A 27,601-nucleotide genomic window follows, 5' to 3' on the forward strand; every position below is an offset into this window, starting at 1 on the left:
GACGTACTTCCACATCTACTGGGGACATTGTTCTTAGAGCACTTGCGTGAAGTCTTACAAGCACAAATGAGCTTTACTACTCCCATAATAAGAACTATCAGAAAAATGACCACTAAAATCATTAAGACAGCCGGCAACAAATATTCATGGTACTCGACCATGAACGTATCCTCGATCTCTTTCCATCGGTGGGACAGTCATTGGTATCTCTGTCGAAGGCACTGGAACTATATCGTGATTGTTATGCATATGACGCATAAATATCTTCTCGGAACTGTTGAACACAGCACGGCTAAGTACGAGAAAGTCCGTAGACAGGATTCTGCAGGATGAGTCGAACAGCTTGGACCCTTGAAGCACAAACGTCGTCGTCTGGTTATTCTGGCACATCGTCGTGATGGGGCACTCTTTGCAGAACAAGGCAGTTAGAGTTCTGGTGGTGATCATGTGGTACTCACGTGGAAACTGCATAAAGTCACATTCAGTCGGAGTCTGTCTATGAACTAAAGACAACTCACAACCACCCACAGACACAACTTGCAACTGGAAAACACTACTGTCACACACATACTTCTCCTAACCAAGGTACAACCTGTCTTATAATCAACTCCCAAACCCTGATATTGATCTCCCAAAATAAACATAATCTCTAAACCCTTCCATATCACTACTAAGTCTCCAAAAGCACTCGGAAAAGGTCTAATAACAAAACTAACAAAAGGCTTCATCAAACTGACAGGAACGTATACTATCAATCCCCGATCAGACAACCTCACCTTCAAAACATTATAATACAAATACAAATCTCCTCCTCCGTAAACAATACTTTCAACCATGTAAATAAGCGGAATTCCTTAGAACATTTTCTAAAAGGTATCCCAAAGGTAACACGTCACCATACACACGACCCTCTGCTGCAGCAATAATTGCTTTAACTTGCATTTGCACTTCTGTCCTTAGAGAATCAGTTTCTTTCTCAACATTAAGAACGGTATGTTGGATCGTAAGGAACTGCAATTGTCACATCAAGATCTTCTTTCAAACCTTCTACTGAAACTGACAAATCATTCAAAGAACGTCTCATTGTTTCAAAACTATTACTCAACTTCTTATTACTCTCTTGCAACTGAGATTTAACTGTTTCCCAAAAAGCTATTAAGTTTTTTTGAACTTCTGCTACTTTGACTAAACTCCCAATGGACATCACTAATCGCAGCAATCATGCCAACACCTACAAGAACTAAAGGTGCTGCTCTTTTAAAATCCCCTATTCTCTAACTCACCAAAAATGAACACGAGACCAAAAAAAAAAAAAAAAAACAACAAAAAAAACAAGTATTATATACAATATATACAAACATCAACCCATTTATCCCTCAAACTATATACAAATGTTCCATTACATCCCAACTTTCTTTAACTTTGAAATATGAGTTAATTTCGTCACACCGGTAATTACATCTTTTACTACAAATCTATTCCCTCTTTTGATCTCTACAGTCTCAAAAGGTCCGTGGAACTTCGGACTTAACTTATAATTCAGATCATTCTGAACATTCACTTTAACAAACACTCTATCACCCATCGAAAAAGCTACTGTACTTTTCTCTACCATTGCGCGCGAACTAAGTTCAAGTTCTTTACTGATACGTGCAAATCTTTCTCTCGCTGTATTTATCAACAAAGTGACTGTAACATCACCTTGAACTCTCTCTGGCAACAAATCAAAAGGTCCTTTCAACTTGTACCCATACAAAGCTTCTGCTGGAGATATCTTAACTGTGTCATTCATCATAGTATTGATACTATATTGCACTTCATCCAAAGATCTGTCCCAATGTGTATCGGAACGACCCACCGTCATGCGCAAAGCTTCGATTACTTTCCGATTCGTCCTCTCACATAACCCATTCGCTTCAGGTGTATACGGGATTATAGATACTTTCTTTATCCCCAACAAATTGGCAAGACCCTCTAAAGTCTTATTAATAAACTCCCTACCATTGTCTGTGACCAGACACTCAGGAACACCATATCTACAAATTATCCCCTTAAAGAACGCTATAGCAACTTCCTCAGCTGATTTGTACTTCAGTGGAAAAATCTCGACAAAACGAGTTAACTCGTCAACAGCTACTAATAAATGTCTATAACCATAAGCGGACTCTGAGAAGTTACCCAGAATATCCATATGCACTCTCTGAAACGGCCTATGTGGTACGGGATATGAACCCAAACGACACGACACTGTCGTCGCCGCTTATTTGCATTGCAAACAGCGCAACTCTTTACAAAGGCCTCCACTCATGAAAACATATTTTTCCAAAAGAACTTTGACCTAACGTTTTCATACGTCTTGTCCACACCTAAATGAGGAGAACCAAATTTACAATGTACAATGTCTAGAACTTGTGGTACTGGACTCTCTGGCACGATGATTTGTGTAATTTCACCCATGCTTCGAGTACTTCATAAGTTATACTTAACTTTCCTCACCAATAAATTATTCTCCAACTCTAGACCAGAAAAAGACAACTTATACCCTTTCTTCGGTGAAACTCTCTAAGAAATGCCTTAGCATCCGACAACAATTTATCTTCATCTTGCTTTTGTTCGAGCAAGCCTATGTCCCAAGTGACATTTTCACCTGTAATATAGCACACGGCGTTACCCTCAATATCACTAACAACAATCCCTCGCGAGACTGCCGACTCACTATTTCTCCCCGAAGTATGCACTGTAGAAACGTGTATGTCCTCTACATGCGATATCTCAGAACTACTAGTATCAGAGACATTAGACACCAAATACTTACTCTCTTCTCCCACACAGGATTCGAATGCACTCCTCATCCTCGACCGGAAAATATCTGCTCAATGCATCTGCAACCACATTATGCTTACCTTCAATGTATTTGAGGTTTGCATCAAAATCTCTCAATGTCAAAACCAACGCGCTCTTTGGGCGACAAATTTGGCTTATTAAAAGCTCTAACAACGGTTGATGATCTGTAAAAATCTCAACTTTATTTCCCAACAACAACATCTTAAAATGAACAAGGCTAGAGACGACTGCGAAAGCCTCCTTGTCCACAACTGACATCAGCCTTTCGTTACTACCACGCGTTTTGAACTTTCTGCCATAAAAAGCAATTGGGTGTAATTTCCCCTCAAATTTCTGCATCAAACACGCACATATACCTTCCTGACTCGCGTCAGTCACTAAGGTGAACGATTGACTAAAATCTGGAAACTTCAAAACAGGTGGGTTCACCAAAGCGTTCTTAAACTTCTCAAAAGCTAATTGCTGACTATCACCCCAAACAAACTTAACGTCTTCTTGTAACAAATCTGTCAATGGAGACGCTATTGTAGAAAAATTCAGCACAAAACGGCAAAAGAAACCCGACATACCTTGGAACGAACGAATCTGTTTCCTGGTTTTGGGAACTGGAAAATTCACAATGGCTTTAACTTTCTCATCATTCACTCTGACTCCCTCTTTAGAGATAACATGTCCTAAATAGACAATTTTTCTCTTCAGAAACTCACATTTGGCCAATTTGACCTTTAATCCAGCGAACCGTAATCGCCTGAGGACTTCTTTTAACACCTTTAGATGTTCTTCAATCATATCTGTGCATATGAGAATGCCATCCATGTACACAAACACCGACTTTCCTAACAAGCCATGAAGTACTGTGTTAACCAGTCTAGTAAATGTTATTGGGGACCCTTGTAATCCAAAAGGCATCCTATTAAACTCGTAATGTCCCTTTGGTACCGAAAATGCTGTATATTTACGGCTAGTCTCACAAAGCAGAACCTGTAGAAACCCTTGCATAAGATCTATAGATGAATATATATTCTTGCCACCGATCTCAACAAACAAATCAGGCAAACAAGCTACAGGATATCTATCTGGGCATGTTTTTTCATTCAATTTACGAAAATCTACACAAACTCTGATACTACCGTCTTTCTTTGGAACCGCTAATAAAGGAAAATTATAGGGGGAAGAGCTCTGTCTAATAATTCCCTCCGACTCCCATCTCTGAACTTCCTTTTCTACTTCTTCTCTGATCTTAAAGGGAATTCGATATGCTGGAATATATATGGGATTTGTACCTTTCTCTAGGCGAATTGAATGTTCTAAAACATCTGTAACTCCTAATTTATCTCCCTTCAAAGCAATGATATCTAAATATTCTTTCAACACTTTCTCTACTTTATCTGAATACTCGGGATAATCAGCTTTAGCCAAATGTTCGTGAAGAACTTAACTTCTGAATTGCAGCTCCTCCCTGGGAAACGTGTTACTGTCTCCACAAAAACTCACTATCTTATGTTTTCCTTAAACTCTTCAAAATCAATTACATAAGTACCCTTGTGATATTTTTTTCACTGAGTCTTGATAGCTAACTAATTCTACTGTACTCACGCCTGCGACTGAAACTTCATTTACTGACACCGTACTCACAACGCCTTTGAATTTCTCGGTTCCCTCAACAACGCATACTTGAGAAGGAAACTTTTTCTCTTTCATCGACACTTTAACCAATGTAGGAACTCGCGGTTGCAATTCAATATCTTCCAACAAAAAATCCTTTGAAAGATCTTTTGAATATCTTCACTCTCTAATGACTGTGTTACACATGTCTCAGACTGCGTCTTAGGTTTCTCACAAGTTTTTTCCCTGTGTATATATGGAACAAAACAACCTGGCTCACCTATTGTAATCCCCTGAATTCCCGTAAGAATGTTGATGTTATGTCGCATGCAAGAAGGCAAATCCTTCTATGACCAAAAATGATTCTACTATTGTCTTTCCGCCGATACAAAGCGTAAGAAATGACGAACCTAAAATATTCAGTTTCCTCGCTTGTACGTCACACACTGTCTCACTAGTAGGGACTAATTTGCACTCTGGAAACTTCGAGTGAAAAAGGTCAGCATTTACTAAGTTAACTGAGCTACCAGAATCAATGAAAATAGAAATTTCACTGCCATTAGAAAATCCACGTACAATCGGCCTAGGTTCTGGTGATTCTAAGACCTGATTGCTCATTATCCTGTGTCCATCTTCGAACTTATCTTGTGAAAATTCTGATGTTCGTTTGTGTACCTAGAACTTGCATCATGTGGAATTCTCCTGTCATGTCTATTAAAACTACCCCGTGTTTTTCCTTGAATATACTATTCTTTGTGGCTGGGCAAAATCTCCATCCATGGTCTGAAGATTTGCAAGCTGAACAATATCTCACTCTGCAATTTGATTTACTATGTCCTATTTTATCACAATTAAAACAACGAATTGTTGTTACTGATCTCTCTGAGGTTTTCCTCAATTCCACCCGTGCGCATGATTTCGCTCCTGCATCATTTCCTAGATTTGAGGAGTTCGCATTATTCTGCAGTTTTGACACTGTAGCTGAAATCTTAGCACCTCCCTTCACAAAACTACTGTCTAGCGTCGGGCGTTTTGATAGATTTTTGTCAACCTGTGCAAACAAAAAGGATTCATCTGTGTCCTGCTCAATTCTTTCATCAAAACTATCTGTAATTATATCTGGGACTGATGTTAAAAGGCAAGCAAAATGTAGCAGTTTTTCAAAATTATCTAAAGAAATATTATTTCCATTTACCCATGTAGAGTTTATCATAGATTTCTTTATCTCAGCTACTGCATCAAATAAGCAAGCACTGTACGCTATTAATGAATCATCACCCTTCCTAGTTCTAATAAGGGCACGCAAGTTCCGAACAATGCTCTCGCGGTCAACTCCGCCATACGACCTGCGTAAGAATTCCTGAAGTTCTCTCCAAGTTTTACACTTTCTGAACCCGAAACCTCGTGCTCGTTCTCCAATGTCTCCTTTGTCTAGATCTAAAAAAGCCTTTGCTTCTCTCAAAGCATCAGCGCCACCCGTAATCTTCCTAGAATTCAAGTAATTATCAACCGATTCAATGAATGTTTCTACATTCTGTGTTAATTTCCCATCAACTATTCCCTTGAAATTTGTAATGCCTGCATTAAAATTTGTTAACTTATGGGTCACGACCGACTGAGACTGGCTTGCGTTTGAGTCTTCCATTTTTCGCAAAATTCGGCGACCCGAGCGTAACAACACAAGAACAAAACAAAAAGAAAGAAAATGGAGAACAACAAAAGTTAAGCTTCTCCTAAAAGAAAACTGAAAATGGGTTACTCAACACTCGGTCTGCCAACAGAAAACGGAGCTCTGTGCAACCTGTGACGTCACCATCTCGAAGACGAAGCAGAGAAACACAAGCGTGATTTTTGTTGAATCACCACTTTGCTTAATTAACTCACAATCGCCACTAATCACACTTATTTGGGTATTTCCTTAACCCCAAAATTGCTCTAGAGATCACCCAGATCTATTTCACACTTCCCCACTCCCAATACTCGAACCGAGACGGAAAAAAAAAAGATTCCCCGTATCAAACCCGTAATCACGACCCACTTATGACACCCGCTCTTTCAAAACTGGTGATCATTCATCACGCACACGGCCCAGTCGCCTCAGGTTGTCTGTGCCTTGGGCATCAACATTACCAATTAGTCTATTTTAAAAAAAATCGAAAAAAACTCTCACGCTGCTATTATTTCCACTTTCACGCTGCTATTCCTACTTAACCGCTAGTCACCAATTCTTCTTATACGCTGCCACCAAATCTTCTGTTACAACGGTTTAGAAACAGACAGAATGTTCTGGGTAAGAACACTACGTAGCGAACCTATTGGTCTATCTTCAAGAGGCGGTGGGGGGGAAGTCAACCCTGTTTTCTCTCTCTCTCTCTCTCAACAGCGAGTCTTTCTTAACGGGCATTTCATACGCCCCTCTTTCTCTCTCTCGCTGACGTCACAAAGATCTCTTTCGTTCTCACACGGATTTCTTTCTCATTCCACATTAAAGAAATGAAATGGGTCATATAAGAAAAACTCAATCTTTCCTACCAAAAATAGATTTATTACTTAAAGCAACCCAACAAGCAATGAATAAACAAAGCAAAAATTAAAATGCATCATAAATGAAATTGTCAATTAAGAAAAACATCTAACTCAAGATTTAGTCTCAGTCCAACTAAAAATCTGATGATGGCTAATAGCCTGCAAACTCAAAAATTCTCACATATTCCATTATAGACTTTGTAAGGTCTTGTCACAAGTCTCCCACATAAAATACTAGACATAGCAAAGGTTTGCGACTGTCTTTCTCTATGATCACACCAACATGTTAACATCATGTTTTGCCCACAAAGTCTTCACCACAATCACACCCACGACATCTGTCGAAAAAATGAACACAGATAATACTCCCAAAAATATATAAGTGCAAAAACATAATAATGAAAAGTCTAAAATGCATGAGTAAATAGCATACTGGTAAAACATAGAACACAATAAAATAGAATATTGAAATGGCAAAATGCTACATCCACTCCCCACACAAAATCAAAAATGTCTTGAAATATGGTAAAAAAACATAAGTTCACAAATGTCTTGAAATATGGTAAAAGACCATAAATCCACAATTCACATAGAAAAACGAAGAGTCTGGACTACCTTATTCTGCCAATTCTAAGAGCTCGCCACACTCAAAGATAATGTCTTCACGATCCCGATCTAGGTCTACTAATGCACGACCGAACTAATTTTTGGGCAGAATTAGACACAAAATCGAGATTCTATAACACACGAACTCTCGTACGCACATAGCAACTTGGTCATATGATTTGGTTCAACACATTAACTGCTGAGATGATCAACTATTTGCTGAATACAAAGATTTTGCAACTGACGGCTTCCACCAGTACCATCTCGCACCGAAAAATTTTTTTCATCACACTATGTACCTTTTAACATTGTGGCGGCCATATTTTCTGAAATATATATATATATATATATATATATATATATATATATATATATATATATATATATATATATATATATATATATATATATATATATATTTTACATGTATTTATGTATGTACAGTATGTACATATATGAACCTCCGCCAAATCAGCCCAGTTAAAAGTGAAAAATATATCAGGAAGTGTACCGTAATTGAATTCATATTTTATCTTTTAGTAGGTGTTTTAATGACGCCCTTTTGTAAAGCCATTGTGACACTACCACGGGCTGCGTGTATGTATGTATATATCATATTTTTTACACACACACACACACACATATATATATATATATATATATATATATATATATATATATATATATATATATATATATATATATATATATATATATATATATATATATACGGAAACAAGCTAGCAAGTGTAATTCTTGAATTTCATGTGATAATTTGGAAGTACCAGAGCGAGCCACTGGTGAAATCTCCTACTTGTTCTCCAGTCTTTAACTATCAGAGTTCCTTGTTCTTGGAGCTCTGTCATTGGTCACAGATTCCATACTTTGAGGTGTTGGGTTGATTTAGTTATAAATTTAAGTTTTTAGTTTATATATTCAATCTAGTTTCATTTTGCTGTGGTTTTTACCAAGTCATCTTTATTGATTTTAATTACAGTAATTTTCCTTATGCTGGCCATGCTTCGGAATGTTGGCCAGAAATAAACAGAGTTATGCATCACCTTTTTTGCCCTCCTGTTTACTTTAAGCATGCATCTGACTCTCTAGAAGTCAAAACTTTCTCGATTATATATGTATGTATATCTTCTTCTTCTTTTTCTTTTAATGTGCTTTTTTTCCCATTTTTGTATGGGGTAAGCACCTAATGCCTTCTTTTTGAAGGACTTTTGATTTGGCTTTGGGGGTAGACTTGTGGTCTCGATCGGCTGCCCTGCCTGACATCGCTTAGACCCCGGTAGCGTATGTTTCATGTATCATACCCGACCCAACGCCCTTCTTCCCAGCAGCGAGAAGTTATTGCACGGGTATGGCGAGAGTTCGAGACGTGTGAGATGTTTGTTATGTTTTTAGAAGGTGTTGTAGTGGCTTTGTTTTGTGTGTGTATTTAGTCTGTAACATCCATTTGCTTTTTAAGCAAACCTATCCGTTGATTACATATATAATCCCGGGATGTCTACACGGATAGCAAAGTGTCTGCCTCTCTGATCAGTCGGCTGCGGTTTGAACCCGTGCCACAGACCTCTCTGAAGTCCGAAGCTGCTGCTGTAACCAACTGAGCCATAGAGGCTCTTATATATATATATATGTATATATATACTTATATATATATATATATATATATATATATATATATATATATATATATATATATATATATATATATATATATATATATATATAAAAGTATATATATGAAAAGCTCATAGATCACAGATATTTTATGAATTAAAATACATAGTAGATTTTTTATTAATAAGTCTGATTAAAGGTATTGTGAAGAACCTTGAGAGGATGCTTAGCTGGTGTCTGGTGCACATCCTGATCAAGAAAACTGTATAGGTGTCAAATGCGTCGGATATTCTTGAGACATGAGAACATCCCTGCCTAGCAACAAGACTTTGTGAGTTTGTTTGTCAGAAATGTCCAGGTTCCGGAGAATTCGTTCATATGTTTGTTTTCTTTGGGTGGAGCCCCAGGTTGTGAAGGAATTAGTTATCAAACACATTGTCATTTGAAGATCAACACCGAATATTGTTAGAAGCATTCGGTGAAGGCTTTGTGGTTCGAGACCTGTCGATTAAGATTGTGAACATTACTGTTTGGAAGTAGGAAACATTTTAGATTTCCCAAACGGTAGACTGTCCTTTTCATTTAACATATATCTCACTTGAATTTGGCAATTTCTACATTGTGTGTACTTTATAAGTAACATGGGAGGAATTCTCATAACTTTATTTTTATGCATTTATTTAACAAGGGTTTTATTTGACTTCTTCACTTGTTTCACTGAGGAAGAGGTTAAGATGTACTTATTGGAAATGCACTGGACTTTGACTTATTTTGACCTATTGTGGGGAAATTATTTAGAGAGAATATAGTGAACCTTAATATGTTTGATCCTTTGGTGAACATTAGTATTCCATTTTATTTTAGATCTTGTTGCTTGCAATCCAGTTATGTTAGATTATTGTCAAATAAATTATTTTGGGTAATGCTTGTTTCGCTGTAGACGTGAGAGAGAGAGAGAGAGAGAGAGAGAGAGAGAGAGAGAGAGAGAGAGAGAGAGAGAGAGAGAGAGAGAATGTGTGTGTATATACAAATGTGCGTTGCCAGTAGCCTCTTTGATGCGGTCACTATCAAGCTTCTTGACTGTTAGAAAAGGTAAGCAATGGGATTTACTCTTTGTTGGGTAACAGATTTTTGGTTGGCAGCAGGAACTAAACTTGGCTATATTATAGTGTTTAGGTACACTTCCGAAGAGATTTATTTTACGAGGAAATTGAGATTTGTAGAAATTAGGGTGTGCCTTTTGGGTGGTATATGTGACTCATTGCTTGCTAAGGGGATTTCTGCAGTCAACTGAGTGCGCACTGTGGATCGAGTCAGTTGCATTGGGAACTTGAGTTGCGAGTGTAGAGTGAGTGCGTTTGAAAGATCGAGAAGTGTTTTACATTTCAGGTTAGCTACGTATTTTGTTGCCGTTGTGGTGAGAAGGGGTTACGTGAGTGTTACTGTGGTTTTTTTTTTTTTGTTAGTTACTTGTAATGGGGGCCAATGAAGGGAGAGTTCTGTTGCTTTGTGGTTATGCCAGGAAGACAACGGGTGGAGCTTTCATTAGTGAACAGTGTGATCTTATGATGTTACTGAGAGAGCTTGCTCATTTAAGTCTGGGTTTGGCTTGATGCTGGTATCCCATTCTCTCTGCGAGCCCATTTTCTTTGTGGGTGGACTGAAGTACAGTATTTCGAGTGTTCTCGATCACAGTGGCGTTTAGAATTTTTCTTAATTCTTTGCATCTGCGGTTAGGGTTACTGCATTGTTCACATTTGGTGTTTAGAATTTGATTTAATGGTTTGGATTTGCATTAGTGCTGGGGGTTTCCTGAATTTTTAACAATTTTTTTTCCTCCTTTCTCTTTCTACCTTTGGGGAGTTATATGAAGTTGAGATCAGGTTGAGTAATTGGAACTTGGAAGATTATCCATTCGGAGACTATGACGGGGGCTAATGAAGATAAGCATAAGGTGACAATGTTGCACAAATTTACATCCATAAATTCAGGAGTACAGCCTTTTCCAGGGCTGGGTGATAGAGTTCTTCCAGTTCTCCTCAAAATTTTTATAGAGGGGGTGTCGAATTTTTTAGTCGCCAAGAAAATAACGGATGGGGTAAAGGCTTTCAATGGAGCAAAAGGCTTCCTTAGTTTAGATAAAGAGGATATCAGACAGCATTGCCAGAGTCATCACTTTTTGAAGTGTAGGACCTGGGACGCTCTTAAGGATTTTTTGAGAGTGTCATATGGAACAGCTGGAGCAGTTGATGCAGTTCGAGACCTCAGGTATATTTTTAGGGTCCGGAAAGGCCATGATTCGCTTGTCACATTTAGTGCCAGATGTTTTGATGCTGCAAGGGATTTTTTGAAGAAGTTGAGAAATTCTGGTTGGGTAAATGGAGACCCTATTACAATAGAGAATCTTGAGAAACTCTTGCAATATGCATGGATTCTGAATGATGTTCCTGATGCTATCGTAAATAGTTTTGACAAGGAGACAGGAAGGGAGTCGGATGAAACTTTACTGTTCTCTCAAATTCATAAGCACATGTCGAAATGCCCTACAGTAGATGGCTCCTTTTGGACGGGATGCCGAAATCTTCCGGGGCTATTCCGAAGCATCATACACAGAGTGATTCTGGTTCCACAATTATGAGGTTATGTGCCAAGAGAGAGGATGATAGGACTTCTGCGATTTCAGGATCTCAGGGCCGTTGTTATAATTGTAATAGGCAGGGCCATACTAAGAAGTTTTGTAGGGTGAAATGTTGTAGTGCTTGCAAGTCGGCATATCATGGTTGGCAGTTTTGGCCACTTCTTAAACAGAATAAGTGTAGATGCACACCTCAGATTGCTGGTCTGGCAGGTAGGAGAGCTCCTTGAGGGTTTGTTTTTGGGAGTCTCTAGGGGCTGACAAAAGTTTTGGAGGACCGAGCAGCAGAAGGGGAAGAGATAAAAGAGTTTGTTTCTTATGATATAGGACATTTGGGTGAGCCCTCAGAGCCGAAGCCAGTGGTAAAAGGGTCTGTGTATGGGGCTGATGTGAATATCTTTATAGATACAGGTGCATCTATTAATTTGATGAATTATGAGTTGTTCCGATCGATGTTTTCAGCTCATTCTTTGAGGCCTGCTAAAGAGACAGTATGTGATGTTCAAGCAAATAGGTTATGGGTTTTGGGCTATGTAGATGTGTGTTCATCTCTTGGGGGTAGAACTTTTACAGAGCTATTTTTGGGGAATGCATTGTTACTGGGTCATCCAACATGTCGGCGACATAAAATCTCAATTCATGCAGGGGTATGCAGTATAACAGTTGGAGTAGCTGGTGTTTTTGTACCTTATGAGGAAATGGATATAAGTAGAGTGGATGATGGTAATGGATCGGGTGTTATAAGGGGGTTTTGTAGAATGATGCAGTTCTTGGTCCTGGTATGGTTTCTAAGGTGAAAGTTTGAGTGAAAGGTGTGCATAAGCCCAGAGAGGTGTGTGTGGATGATTGTAGCAAAAAGGTAAAGGGGGTAGTGTATACAGTTTCTATAAGCAGTGTATTGAGTTCAGGGGGTACTTGGGTGGAGTTGCTAAACTATAATGGTTCAGTTTAGAACTATCAGAAGGTACTTATGCTGTTGATTTTGTTGACTTGGTTGATGAAGATAACTCAGTTGCTATTGTCGGGGATATGTGTGAATTTTCAGAAGCAGATTTACAGGCTAAGAGGCAGGTTTTTAGGGATCATTTAGCCAATGCTGATTTTAAAGAATATATTGAGGGTTTAGAAGATGTTCTGGCTTAGTTTGCAGACATAGTTGCACTTAAAGGGGATAAGTTAGAGTTAACAAATGTGTTAGAACACAAGGTTCATTTAGGGGATAAGACTAAGCCTATTTTTGTCCCTTCATATAGGATTCCTTTTAAGATTAGAGAACAGGTAGAGCAAGAGGTTGATAAGTGGGAGGAGGAAGGCATTGTTAGGCCCAGTTCCCTGCCTTTTCATTTTCCTTTGTTAGCATTGCCTAAAAAGGATGGTTCATTTGGGTTTGTGTGGACTTTAGGAAGTTGAACAAGAAAACCATCAATGAGTGTTACCCTGTGGCGTGTTTGCCAGATTTACTTGTTGAGATTGGGGGCAAGAATATTTATTCTTCAATTGATCTGATGCAAGGGTACTTGCAAGTACCACTTAGCCAGGGAGAATCACAAGTATACAGCGTTTTCTTTGCAGAAGGGGCATTATGAGCTCACGTGGATGCTGTTTGGTTTATCAGGTAGTCCTATGACATTTACATGGCTAGTGAATACAGTTTTGCATGGCTTGCTAGGGAAGAGCATTTTTGTATATATGGATGATATCTTAGTTGACACTGATTCTGTAGAGGAACATTTAGAGGTTCTTAGGGAAGTTTTTAGGAGGCTTAGGTTAGTAGGTTTGAAGATAAAATAAGCCAAGTATAATTTTCTGAAGAAGCAGATGGTATATTTGGGTCATGTCATTTCTAAAGAGAGGGTTAGAGTGAATGAGGATAAAGTTAGGGCAATTGCAGATTTACCTGCTCCCAAGAATAAGAAACAGATTCGGTCTTTCTTGGGCATGGCTGGATTTTTTTGTAGGTTAGTGAAAGGTTTTTCTACTTAGTGTCTCCTTTGACAGATGTCCTAAGGGACGATGTGCAGTTTGCATGGGTGATGGACAGCAGTCAGCCTTTCAGAATTTTAAGGATGCTTTAGTTAATCCCCCAGTGTTGAAGTTTCCTGATTTTGATCGTCCTTTCGCTTTGGTGACAGATGCCAGTCACGATGGCATAGGGGCCTGCCTTATGCAGAAGCTCGATGGAAGACTCCATCCAATTGCATTTTACAGTAGGAAGTTTAAGGCACAGGGTAGTTATGGTCGGTAGTGGACAAAGAGGCCTTTGCCTTAGTGTCTAGTTTGGTTCATTTTAAGATGCTATTGATGGTCAATCAAGTAGAGGTTCTTACAGATCATAAGCCATTGTTGGATCTTTTCAATAAGCCAGATCTTTCCTCTAAAAGATCTGGGTGGTATTAGACAATCAGGGATTTTGATGCCAAGCTTAGGTATACAGAGGGTAGATGTAATGTTGTAGCGGACGCCCTTAGTAGAAGCTTTTCTGATTTGGATGGTTCTTATGTATGTTGTGTATCTGGAGATTGCATGACTGGGATATTAGTTTAGTGGAATCTAAACAGGTTGAGAATGAGGTTTTGGCAGACGCAAAAGCGTTTCTAAGAGGGGAATTAGTTAGGAAGGGTTACAAGTTGCCTTTTGCAGGGCTGGAATTAGAGGGTAATTTGTAAGTTAGTATGATTAGTGATACCATTGGAATGTCTTCTGCTGAAGCACTGTTTGGCTACCCAGCATGGGGTGCATTTGATTTACTACCTATTCCTTCAGGTGATGATACAGTTAAATCGTTGGTCTCTACTGCTAAGGAGAGATATGTGCATCTTGCTAAGAATCTTGAGTTGAAAACTCAGGATATGGTTGACAGGAGCAATTCAAAGCCAGATAGAGTTAAAGTTGCTGTAGGGGGTAGGGTTTTGTGAAAATAAATGTTAGGAATCAGTTGAATTATAAACTAGGTCCTAAATTTGAGGGTTCTTTTTTGGGTTGTAGAAGTAAAGAAGGGAAATAGATTTGTTCATGTTGAAAATACGGGAGTGTCATGGTTGACACATATATCTAAAATTAATAAGAGAGTTTAATGGAAATCTTGTGAGTTAATTTCGTGATGTACTGTTGTTTCTGATATTTTTTTCCTCTATTTTTTTTAATGGGTTTCAGAGGTGTGTGATTTGTAGTTTTTTTAACTGGGGAAATCATCTGTCTGTAGAGTTATATAAATCTTTAATAGTCAGAGTTTAGTTTTTTTTGCAGTTGTTGTTTTTTTTCCTTTTCTGCATTAGTGCAGCAGTTCAGAGTAGTTATTTTTTGTGTGTATGTTGCAATAATGTCTGAGAGGGGAAAACTTAGTTAAATTAGGTGCAAAATACCGCAGAGTTTTATATATACGTGGGTTTCTCTTCTCTCTTTGTTTGATTTTTTCTTGTTTTGGGATCTGGTAACTTATAGGTCTCTTTCCTTGTTTTTTTTTTAGATGCTGAAGTTTCATCTGCTCACAACTTTAGGGGCCGTGGCATGGGCTAATTCCGTAGTGAAGTTTGGCCCAGGTGTTATCATAGAAGAAGACTATGATGCGTGGTTGTCGTCTGACATGGTAACTTTGGGTATAGAGTTTGAGGATATAGGTTCGGCAAGGGATGACCTTTGAAGCATCCCAGAATAAAGTTCAGTCACTTAGGAATTTATTGGGTGAGATGAATACCGGACGGAATCTTTCTGATCCATTGCGGGGTTGGTCAACCGAACTTAACGCTCTTTTTATCCAAGTCACTAAATGAACTAAGGAAGAACAGCTAAAACATTTCTACAAAAATATAATTTATTCAGTAGTCTAACGTGGCAAGTAGATTGGAATCAAAATAGGAATGAAATGGGAATATCCAATTAACCAAGTAAAAAATATAACATAGTGCCATCAATGTCCACCAGTTGAGTCTCTAAAACAAAAGAGTCAAAATAAGTCAAACACGACCGTAGTCATGATAAGTCACATTCCCTTCCATTTATATTGACCTCTATGCAATACATCGCAGGAAACAAAGGGAAAAACACAACTTTTAAAAATAGGCACAGAGAAAAATAAATGTTGGATGTTTTCCCATGTTACCAACCCCAAAAGAAATGCAAATAATTAAACATGGTAAAATAAAAAAAATCAATAGAAATCAAAGAAACATAGCAGATAAAAATAAATAGGGAAAAAGATATTCAAGCATGGTAATCAGTGCAAAGAATCAGTACATTTTAAACAAAGTTATTAAAACCCATTCAGGTTTTTTGAAAATAAAGTTTCAGCTCACCTCACAGACAGTCACAAAGTCTTCCAGGAAAGCAGATCTGCGCACATCCTGAAATGTGCCGCGTACTCTCAACTCTCCTCACTAAGTGGTACTTGCAAATACCCTTGCATCAGATCAATTGAAGAATAAATATTGTTGGCCCAATCTCAACAAATAAATCTGGCAAACATGCCGCAGGATAGTGATCAGGAATGGTTTTCTCATTCAGCTTCCTAAAGTCCACACAAACTCGGACTGAACCATCCTTCTTAGGTACTGCCAACAACAGGAAATTAAAAAGGCGAGGAACTCAGCCTAACAATACCTTCCCCCTCCCACCCCAAAACCCGTGAGCTCCTCCACGCCGGTGCCCGCTCCCCGTGCGATGCCCCTCCTGACGGACCAACCGAGGGTGGCCCTCAGCTAAAGCTGCCGCCATTCACCCATCAGAACCCAGTGTCCTGGCTCTACAGGGTCGAGGGGCAATTCAGAGTGGCAGGCCTGACAGACGAGATGTTGAAGGCAGACATCACTATCAACGCCCTACCAGAGGAGATATACAGGAAGGTCACCCCATGGGTGACGTCAACGACGAGCCCTGCCACCTTCCAGGAATTAAAAGCCACTCTCGTTGAGACCTGCTCCCTGCCAGTCTCCGAGAGGGCACACAAAGAGATTAGCCAGTGGAGGGAGATCCTCCTGCGGCAGCTGCTCCCAGAGGTCCGTGGGCAGATCACGGAGCCATACACCCTGCTGGTCGAGGACCTGATAAGGGTGGCGCAGCAGCTGACGGACTCCACGAGGGCGGTGAAGTGGGCGTCCATGTCTGCACACCCCATCAACTGCCTCCAGACGGAGGACCCCACCATGGAGTGCATAAATGTCGTCGCCAGGAGGCAGCCACCCCACCACCAGAAGAAGGAAAGGCCGGGGCTTTGCTACTACCACCAGAGGTTTGGTAAAGATGCCTGGAATTGCGAAGCCCCCTGCCTTTTCACCCATCCAAAAAACGGGGGAGGCGGCGGCCACCCTCACAGGCCGCCATGGCAGCAGCATCCAAAACACCCAGGAGCCCCACACCAGTAGGCTTCTACGTCCGCAACGCTATCTCTGGCAGGATGATGCTGATTGACACTGGGGCCATGCGGTCAGTGTTTTTGCCTTCCAGAGAGGACCGCAGGCGCCCGCCGGACCCGGCTGCCTCCCTGATGGCCACCAACAGGTCCCCCATCCTCTCCTATGGCACCAGGCTCTTGTCGGTCTCCATCCTGGGTCGTAGATACAAGTGGAACTTTATTGTCGTGGATGTTAGGACCCCGCTCCTGGGTGCGGACTTCCTCACCCACTTCGGACTGGTAGTCGACGTTGACTGCAAGCGCCTGCTGGACACTGAGTCCTGCCAGTCGCTGCCCCTGTTGCCAGGTCTCAGGGTGCCCACAATCTGTTCCATCACTCCCCACCAGTACGCATCCCTCCTGAAGAAATTCCCAGAGGTATTCAAACCCAAGCTTCGTCAGGTGCCTGAGGCCTCTACCAAACACGGGATATATCATCACATCAAGACACAGGGGCCCCCGACGCACAAAAGTTCTGGAGGCTTCCCCCACAGTGCCTTCAGGAGGCCAAGAAGGCCTTTGCCGAGATGGAGCACTTGGGCATATGCAGGAAGTCCCCCAGCACATGGGCCTCCCCACTTCACATGGTGCAGAAAACAGACAGCTCCTGGAGACCCTGCAGCGACTACAGGCAGCTCAACCTCGCTACAGAGCCCGACCACTACCCTCTACCAAACATGCAAGACCTAACAGCCTCCTTCCACGAGGCCAAAATATTCTCAAAACTAGATCTCTTAAAATCATATTTCCAGGTACCAGTAGCTCCAGAAGACATCCCCAAAACCACCGTCATCATACCTTTCAGGTCCTACGTCTTCGCCTTCTCCACCTTTCAGAGACTGTTGGACAGCATCCTGGAGGACCTGAACTTCTGCGTCTGCTACGTCGATGATATCCTAATTTTTTCCAGGTCCCACAAGGAATACCTTTGGCACATCTGGAAGGTCCTGCAGCGCCTGCAGGAGAATGGCCTCATCATCAGTTTCGACAAGTGCACCTTCGGCGTCGATAAGGTGGAATTCCTGGGCCACGAGATATCCCCAGGAGGTGTCAGCCCAGTTGCATTGAAAGTCGAGGCCGTCATCAGGTTCCCCACCCCTACCTCCATCAAAGCCGTACAAGAATTTCCCGGGATGGTCAACCACTACAGGAGGTTCATCCCGGGGGTCGCGCACACCATGGCCCCCCTGACAGAGATCCTCAAGGGCAGTCCAAAGACTTTAGTGTGGGGCCCCGACCAGCATCGGGCCTTCTCCCTGATGAAGGCCGCCCTCGCCAAGGCAACAGTTTTGGCCCACCAGGACACCAGCGGCACCCTCCAGCTAACAACGGACACCAGCAACGTCGCCTGTGGGGCCATCCTAGAACAGGTCGTCAATGGAGCCCCTCAGCTCATCGCCTTCTTCAGCAGGAAGCTCAGCCCCACTGAGTCCCTCTACACCACCTTCGACAGGGAACTCTTCGCGGTGCACCAGGCAGTACGCCACTTCAAATTCCTCCAGGAGGATACGCCCTTCACAGTTTGGACGGACCACCAGCCGCTGGTCCACACCTTCACAAAGCTGGGGAATGCATGGTCCTCCGGGCAGCAGCGGCACCTCACGGCCATTGCGGAGTTCACCTGCACCATCACGTACCTCCCTGGCAGGAAGAACCCAGTAGCCGACGCCCTCTCGAGGATCGAAATTGACACAGTGCAGCTCGGGATCAACTACAAGGACCTCGCCTGGGAACAAGCCGCCAACCCAGAGATTCCAGCTTACCGCACCGCCATCATGTCGCTGAAGTGGAAGGACGTGCCCCTTGGCCCTGGAGGGCCAACACTGCTGAACAACGTAAGCACTGGCCATCCCTGCCCACTGGTGCCTGCCGGCTGGTCTTTGACGTCATCCACGGACTGTCCCACCCCTCCGGCAGGATGACGGCCAAGCTACTGGCAGAGAAGTTCGTCTGGCACGGCATGCCGAAGGACGCAACGGCCTGGGCAAGGCAGTGCATACAGTGCCAGGCCAGCAAAGAAGGGCGGCACACCGAATCGGGGGTGGGCAACTTTCCCCAGCTGGGGAGACGTTTCAGGCACATCCATGTCGACGTAGTGGGTCCCCTTCCCCCATCAGGAGGAGCCAGATACCTTCTGACAGTCGCTGACCACTCCACCAGGTGGCCTGAAGCTACGCCCGTGGAAGAAGCCACCTCCAGTGCATGCGCAGAGACCCTCCTCTCCAGCTGGCCAGGTCGGTGTCCCGGACCATATAACTACGGACAGGAGCCCTGCCTTCCTGTCTGAGCTGTGGACCACCCTGGCACACCTGCTGGGGACCACTCACCACAGCACCACCACCTACAACCCCGCAGCCAATGGAATGGTTGAAAGGTTCCACAGGTCCCTAAAGGCGTCCCTCATGGCTCTTTGCACCACCGAGAACTGGAAGTACCAGCTGCCCTGGGTCCTCCTCTGGCTGAGGACCGCCCCCAGAGCCAACGGCGACCCGTCCGCATCAGAAAAGGCCTTCGGGGAGTCTCTTGTAGTCCTGGGGGAACTCAACACAGACCAGGACGACTTAACAACGCAGAGGCTCCGCGACAGGGTTGGGAAGTTCGCGCCCTGCCGGCAGACATATACCGACAGGACGTCCCCCTTCATGCCTCCTGGTCTATCCTCCACCACCCACGTCTTTGTCAGGAATGATGCCATACGTCCACCCTTAACCAGGCCCTACAGGGGGGCCTTTCCTCGTACTTGAGAGAAACAAGAAGGCACTCTGGGTGGCCGTCCACGGGAAGGAAGACTGGGTATCAATAGACCGCCTCAAGCCCGCATTCCTGGAGGAAGATGTCGGGGACACTTCCCAAAGACCCCCACACGAGGTAGCGCCCCCTCAGCCCACCCCGTCCGCAAGAAAACCTCGTGGGCACCCCCGGAAGGCCCCGGGTCCATGCAGGAGAGCAACCCAACACACCCATCCACAGAGCACCAAAGAAGTTGAACACCCGCCCCCCTCTCCCAGCTGGCACCAAGAAGGCGGGGCCCTTTCCATCGCCCCAGCTGATACCTGCTTTGATCAGATGTTACCTGAGGTCGCACGTACGCAATCTTATTATCATTACTGTGATTTGTATGTTTATTACCTGTTCATTTGCCCTTGTACCAAGTATATGTGTCAGAGCATTTTTGTGTCCAACCAGTTATTGTTAATCATCATGTTTTCTATATGTACCTGTCCTGTTTTGTGTAGAGAAATAGTTTGACCTCGGGTCACTTGTAAATTTTTGTACTGGCGGTCTCTGCATATACGCCGACGTCCACACGACGCTTTATAAGCGGGTCGCCTCATCAATATGCTGGCACAAGGCCACCTAAATCCAAAACAACAATATCAATAAACCAGCAGTACTTGTCTTCCTGCTCTTTCTTTAGCACCTCTCACAACCACACTGAGTGAAAACACATATACAGTACTTTCCTCCACGAAACAAATAACAAACTCAGGATTCAGTGCAATGTTAATAAAAAAAACTCTTGATTTTACAAGTAAAAAGAACACATTAAATGAAACTCAATCAGTCTGAAGATAGAACAAATACAGCTCAGTCTTGGAAACGTTTGGGTTTAAAACGTTCCCGCTCACTGGGGCATATTGGCGAGTTCTTCAGTTGACGATGTGGATGCGAAGAACTGGTTGCGTTGTAACTTGTTTATCAACATATTTAAAATGAGTTGCATCCCTGGTGAGTGTTCTATCCTGGTGCTGTGCAGTAATCATTGAACCCTTTTTTGATAATACTATTCCAGGAATAGGACAAAAATGCGTATCCAACTTGTTGTGGACTCCCTGTTTTATTAGAACTCGGTCACCTAGTTTAAGCCTAAATAGTTTAGCTCTTCTGCGACAGTCTGCATACCGCTTATTCTTAGCCTTTGCCTTGGTATCTCTCTTCCTGATGCTTGTATCCCTTGACTTTATTATAATCTGGAGCAATTTTGTTTTCATTTTTCTGCTGAACATGAGTTCTCCTATGCTGGGGTGAGGCGTGCTACGATAAGTCAGAAGAAATTTGCTAATATGCGACTTCCACTTTTGACCTTGAACATTCAAGGTTTTTATCACCTTCACAAGCGGCGTCATAAAAGCTTCAGCAGTAGCATTTGACATGGGGTGAAGTGGCGTAATTTTTCGATGCCTGAATCCATAGTTATGTGCAAACTCCGAGAAAACATGACCATTAAATGGAGCGCCATTGTCTGTTTTAAATCCCAACCATTTTAGAACTCGGAGATAAAAGTAGAGCTAGATTTTCTAAAACTAGGAACGGAATCTGAGTACAGTAAGTAATTCGTTCAGATAAAACAAGACTTTTGGTAGCCTACCCATGAGTCTTGATACTATGGTCATCCAAAAGTGAGGGAAATTATTCGAAAAAACTTAAGGACACGTCTAGTACTTTTCTCTCTCATCTAAAGGGAATTCCATGTAGGGGTTCTACTAGTAGGTACTCCCATCTAATCTGGCTCTTAGGGAATGAAAAATAGCTTTTGCCATTCCACTTCTAAACGCTCTTGCTAAACTTGTACACCTACTTTCGCATTATATGAGACGAAACCCAGATCTTCTTTTCTCGTGAGATTCCGTGGGCCAGTTCTTCCGTTCCTTCCAGTTTTTGTAGATAATAAAAAAAATGTAAGTAAAAAAAGGGAAATGAATTCACCGTAACAGACGCAGACTGGTAAGTTATACTGGTTGTACAGTGACTATTGATGGTAATACTGATTGTTAGGAGTTTTTAACTAACTTTTATTAATATTAATAGTAGTTGTTCAGATTTATGATTAGCTGGATAATTTATATACGTTTAGCAACGGAATATGTAAACACAGCGTAATGAAACCTCCCACTAAAAACTCCAGCTTCTCTTTGGAAGAAGGCAGACTTGTTTTTGTCATCATGTGGATAATTGCTGCTGGACATTGCAACAACACAGGGAAACCCCGGAATATGGCAAAAAACAGTAGGAAAGAAAGCTGTGAACATTTTGACACCTTCTGCAACACCATCCTATAATAGGAAGAACATGTTGATAACAAAAAATATATTGAAAGCCTATGAGCTAAAGAGAATGTAGAATCAAATGTAACGGTCAACTAATCGACCTTGACGACTGTTTTTTAAAGGTTAGCGCCAGCGAACGTTTTGTAAAGAAAACATTTACCGCACGGGCCCATAGAAAATTATTTTTTATCTTTGAATCAAAATGACCTTCATTCGGATAAATCTAGCAGAGGTCAAAATTTGAATTGCTCACGTGAGTTTTCATATTAATGAGAAATAGAACTGGCTTCAGTGGTCTGGTAAAACTGAGGTATACTTAACTTTTTATAGGCTGAAATTCAGACAGGCCGCTCCGTGGTTGATTGAAGAGTTCTGACTTCGCTGAAATATAGGACAGTTTTGAGCTACAACAAATATCGAGTTGTTATTCACGTTGGACTCAACTTTGAATGAATGAAATGAACACACATTGCTGGAGCCAGTGATCTACAGGAGATCCTAGGATAAACAATAGTTAATGATGAACGGCTTATATGCAACTATTGATCCGTGAGTCGTTTAGGAGGTGCACAACTGGGAAATGCTCAATAAGCGTGTGGCAAGAAACGCCGTGGAAGAATTTTAAGGCAGTCAACCTTCTGATTGTCTTTATACACACACACACACACACACACACACACACACACACACACACACACACACATATATATATATATATATATATATATATATATATATATATATATATATGTATATATATATATATATATATAATATATATATATATATATATATATATATATATATCTTCTCTAAAAACCTAATACCATAGGTAATTGAGACACTATACTCTCGTAATAGAATGGAAATTATATCTAGGCTTTAGCTTGATACCAAACACTTTGTATGAGTATAATGATACAAAAACTTTAAATGGGCCTTGAGATCAACCGTTGATGAAAGAGAAAGCCTTTAAAAAGTCATGTCATTATTATTTTTTTGAAGAGAACATTATCATTTGCAGTGAGGGATAGAGGCTTCTACATGTATAACTGAGAGTGATGAAAACGACGTGAAAGATACAAATGCTCAATATTTAATGATATTTTGTAGCCACTTGTTGCATTTAAAAGTCTCGTACTAGTTATGATAATTCATCCAATCGTAGTGTGGATGAGATACAAACCCTGTGACAGAGTCGATTTAAACACAAATGCTCCGTTTAGCAAAGGGGATGCGGGTTCAAATACTGACGACATATCTGCCATAAGAACGCTGGATAAAAGTCAGCATCTTACAGCAGACTACTTGGAGGCTTCGCATCAAGAAGACAGTCAGTTCGTTTTGAACACTGAGGAGCTAATTCCATAGAAATTAAGGGGCTCTGACGGTACCGACTTATCAAAAGAGAAAAAAAACGGTATTCGTCAGCGCGAGAAATCACCTCAAAAAGTAGACCGTAGGAGGATTTAAATGGCATGCTGGCTGGAGAGGCTGCCATCATCGCCTCCCTGGAAGGACAGACGGAATCTGATTATCCAGGTCAAAAATGTCCCATTGAGGACGCACTGATGGATCGAAATGAAGATCTCGTTCTATTTTCATCTCTGCTACCTATGTAAAATAATTGCTGACTTTTATCACTTCTTTTATTCTAATTTATTTTTCATAATTAAGAAAAATAGGAAGATGATATTTATTGCCTGAAGATAAAATCTTTATTTGAATACTAGATATTAATCATAATCAAAAGTCAGATCACATCCAATGGTCTTTGAAAGCAAGAGGATGTGAGTTTCCAAACAGAAAGATGAATTCTTCTCAAACTGATTTCCGTGAGTCGGGAGTTCAAGTGTCTCGTCAGGTGCTGTTGTGTTGGCAATGCACAGTTCGTGCCAGAGCTTCTTAGGAAGAGAGAGCACCTGTAGCATCAAGTGCTCATGTCTGCTTGGGGTTTTATATAATAGCCCAAGTGACTTCCTCTTACAGTTCGGCTCTTCCTGGAATCACATGTGCTGTTTTCAAGGACAGGCTACGTCCAGCATTGGGCGGATGTGAATGATTATTTGCTTCGCCTCCAATAACTTCGTCTCCTGTTTGAATATCCTCTCACAACATATGAGCCCCCGTCGCTATTATGTTCCTTCGCAAAAGCTCTCTTTCGTCTCTTGTTAGCAGTGTGAATAATTCCAGGTCTTAAGCAAGAACAGACTTTGAACAGAGATTGCATCAGCGCCTATTGCTTGTGTCAAAACCATTCTAGTGAAGGTCAAATAAAGAAGAAAACAAATTCAGAAAAGCAATCAACGACTAGATAAAGTGAAATTGGGGTTAGAGCGTGGTGCCCACGGTAGGGGCTAATTCACACTGTACATTCGTCTTCGCACGGCTTTCGTGCGTCAGTTATCATCCCGTAGAAATCAGTGGAGCTGTTCACACCAAGGTAAAGAGAGGCTCTGTACCTTGGTTCACACTATGCGGTCCGTTTATGATTCGTCTTTCGTATGGCTTTCACCCAGAAATCCTCGACAAACGAAAGGTTCACGTACAAAGCGCAACCCACCTTCACCTGTTGGCATGACCAGTGATAGCACTTTCGGCCACGGTATGTTCTAAGGGACAGTCTCTTGTAGCATAGATACCCGTACTAAGTAACCTTGTTACATTTCATGTACTCAGTATCTAATACTGTTACTATTCATTTACCTAACGACCATAAAAAAAAAATAATTCCTTTTTTCTTTTGGTAGTGACAATAAGCGACCAGAACAAGAAAATCCTGATTATTATTATTATTATTATTATTATTATTATTATTATTATTATTATTATTATTATTATCTGTGTGATGGAAAGTGTAATAGATAACAAACAGCTAACAGACAGCATACAGCCAATCTCTCCCGTGGTAAAATATTCTCTCGAAGATTACTGCTGATCTTAGCAAGTCTTCTTCCACCTTCTAAAGCAAATAACTGAATTGAGCTTTTGACATGCTGAAATATTGGTAAAACTTCATTTCATCGTCTTGCAACTCCTGTAAGGGAGTCAAATCGCCTCTCCATACTTGTGTTTCTCTCTTCATACGTACATTAATCACGTCATATAAGGTTACTTTTATTATTTCAGATTCTTTATGTGTCTCGTTGCATGCATCATTGTACAGCCTGTCCATCAATATATATATCTGCCTTTTACATGTTCTGTAACGCATTATATATGTCTTTTTATGCCTGTTAACAAACACAACCTCTGTATGGGCGCAGCCGGGGGTCTCAGGTCGTCCGCTACCTTTCCGTCTGCTTTCTGCATTATAAACACCTGTCGAGAATAATAAATGATCAGTCTTTAAATTTTGACAATTCTTGAACCTCACACTGGTGACCCTGGAGAGGGACAGGTAGCGTGGTTTTGGCCCAGCCATTAATGGACTAAAGATGGCCGCAGCCTACCATCAGAAAGCCTTTAACGGACTAACTACAGCATCAAAGTTTAGGCCTCTGATAACTCCCTCTCTGGTGGAAACCGTGCCATTAATGGACTAAATACGGCGTACCTAAAAGGGGCACGTTTTGGCACTTTGTTCGACCGCTCAAACAATCAGCACCATTAACAGACTCAGTATGGTGCATTTTTCCACGCTTTGGTGTGCGAGTAATAAAGATGTCGGAAGCTGAACCTCAATGCAAACCCGCGAGCATCGTCTGTACGCCTCTCTCGCCAACAAAGCCAGACGCGGTCAAACTTCCCTCATTCTTGCAGCAGAACATGGCATCATGGTTCCTGTGCGCAGATGCGCACTTTCACATGGCACGCATCTCAGACGATGCTATCAAATCTGACATCGCCATGATGGCTCTCCCAGAATAGGTGTTCAACAGAATCCCCCCGTGGCTTGACACGTAACCAGACAAGGTCACATGCGCAGCCTTGAAGGATAAACTGATGCAAACTTACTCCATGCCTGTGACTGAGAGAGCTCAGCACGCACTCAACCTGTTATCCCAGCCCCTCGGCAAAGCATCACACAGGGAAGCCTGGGACGAACTACAGGGGTTGGTAACACTGCCAGGCCACAACGAGAATGGGGGAAGAAGGAAGGTAGATTTAACAAGAGCGATCTTCCTTTGGCGCCTCTCGCAGGAAGTTAGGCACCAGATAAAGGATGCAGACACACTCAACATGGACGCCTTAGTCGATGTCGCCTAGAAACTACATGAGGCCAACAAGGCCTCAAAACACGCCGCCGCCCTTGCAGCTGCCTCCCTGGGAGCCTGCAGCCTGATGGAGGAGAATGACGACGACAATAGAGACATCAATGCCGTTCATAGAAAGAGGCCACCATTCAGAAAACACAGGACATGGTCAAACCCAGCGTGGTGCTTCTTCCTCAGAAAATTCGGATCCAACGCCAGAAGCTGCAGGCCTCCCTGTTCCTTTACAAAAAACGACAAAAGTAGCCACAAGTAACAGCTGTGGCAGCAAAATCCAACTCCCCCCAACCAGCAGGTTTCTTCATCAGAGACGAAATTTCGGAACGGTGCCTGCTGTTAGACACGGGGGCAATGCAGTCAGTCTTCCCGCCATCCAAGGAAGATTTAGAAAAGATACCTGACTCAACGCCCACCCTCATAGCAGCAAACGGAACTCCCATCCACATGTATGGCACGATGACCTGGACTATCTCAATTCTGGGATGCAGATACAACTGGCCCTTCGTCATCGCAGAGGTAAAGTTCCCCCTGTTGGGCGCAGATTTCCTAGGGCACCACGGACTTCTGGTCGACGTTGCCAAACAACACCTCCTTGACACAGGAACCTGCCACTCCCGTTAGCTCTCCACTGGACCTGGAATGCCCGCCATCTGCCCCACAGCCCCCAATGGCTACACATCCCTCCTACAGGAGTTCCCGGACGTATTCAAACCAGAGCTACGCTAGTCACCTGGGGTTTCAGCAAAGCACAGCACTTCCATCATATCACCACAACAGGCCCACCAACCCATGCCAAGTTCCGACGACTGTCCCCCCAAAAAGTTACAAGACACCAAAAGGGCCTTCACAGAGATGGAATGGATGGGCATCTGTAAAACTTCCCCCAACCAGCAGGTTTCTTCATCAGAGACAGAATTTTGGAATGGCACCTGCTGTTAGACATGGGGACAATGCAGTTGGTCTTCCTGCCATCCAAGGAAGATTTAGAAAAGATACCTGACTCAACACCCACCCTCATAGCAGCAAATGGAACCCCCATTTGCACGTATGGCATGACGACCCGGACTATCTCAATTCTGGGATACAACTGGCCCTTCATCATTGCAGA

The sequence above is a fragment of the Macrobrachium rosenbergii genome, chromosome 41 (genome assembly GCF_040412425.1).
Source record: "Macrobrachium rosenbergii isolate ZJJX-2024 chromosome 41, ASM4041242v1, whole genome shotgun sequence".
In the NCBI taxonomy this organism is placed as follows: Eukaryota; Metazoa; Arthropoda; class Malacostraca; order Decapoda; family Palaemonidae; genus Macrobrachium; species Macrobrachium rosenbergii.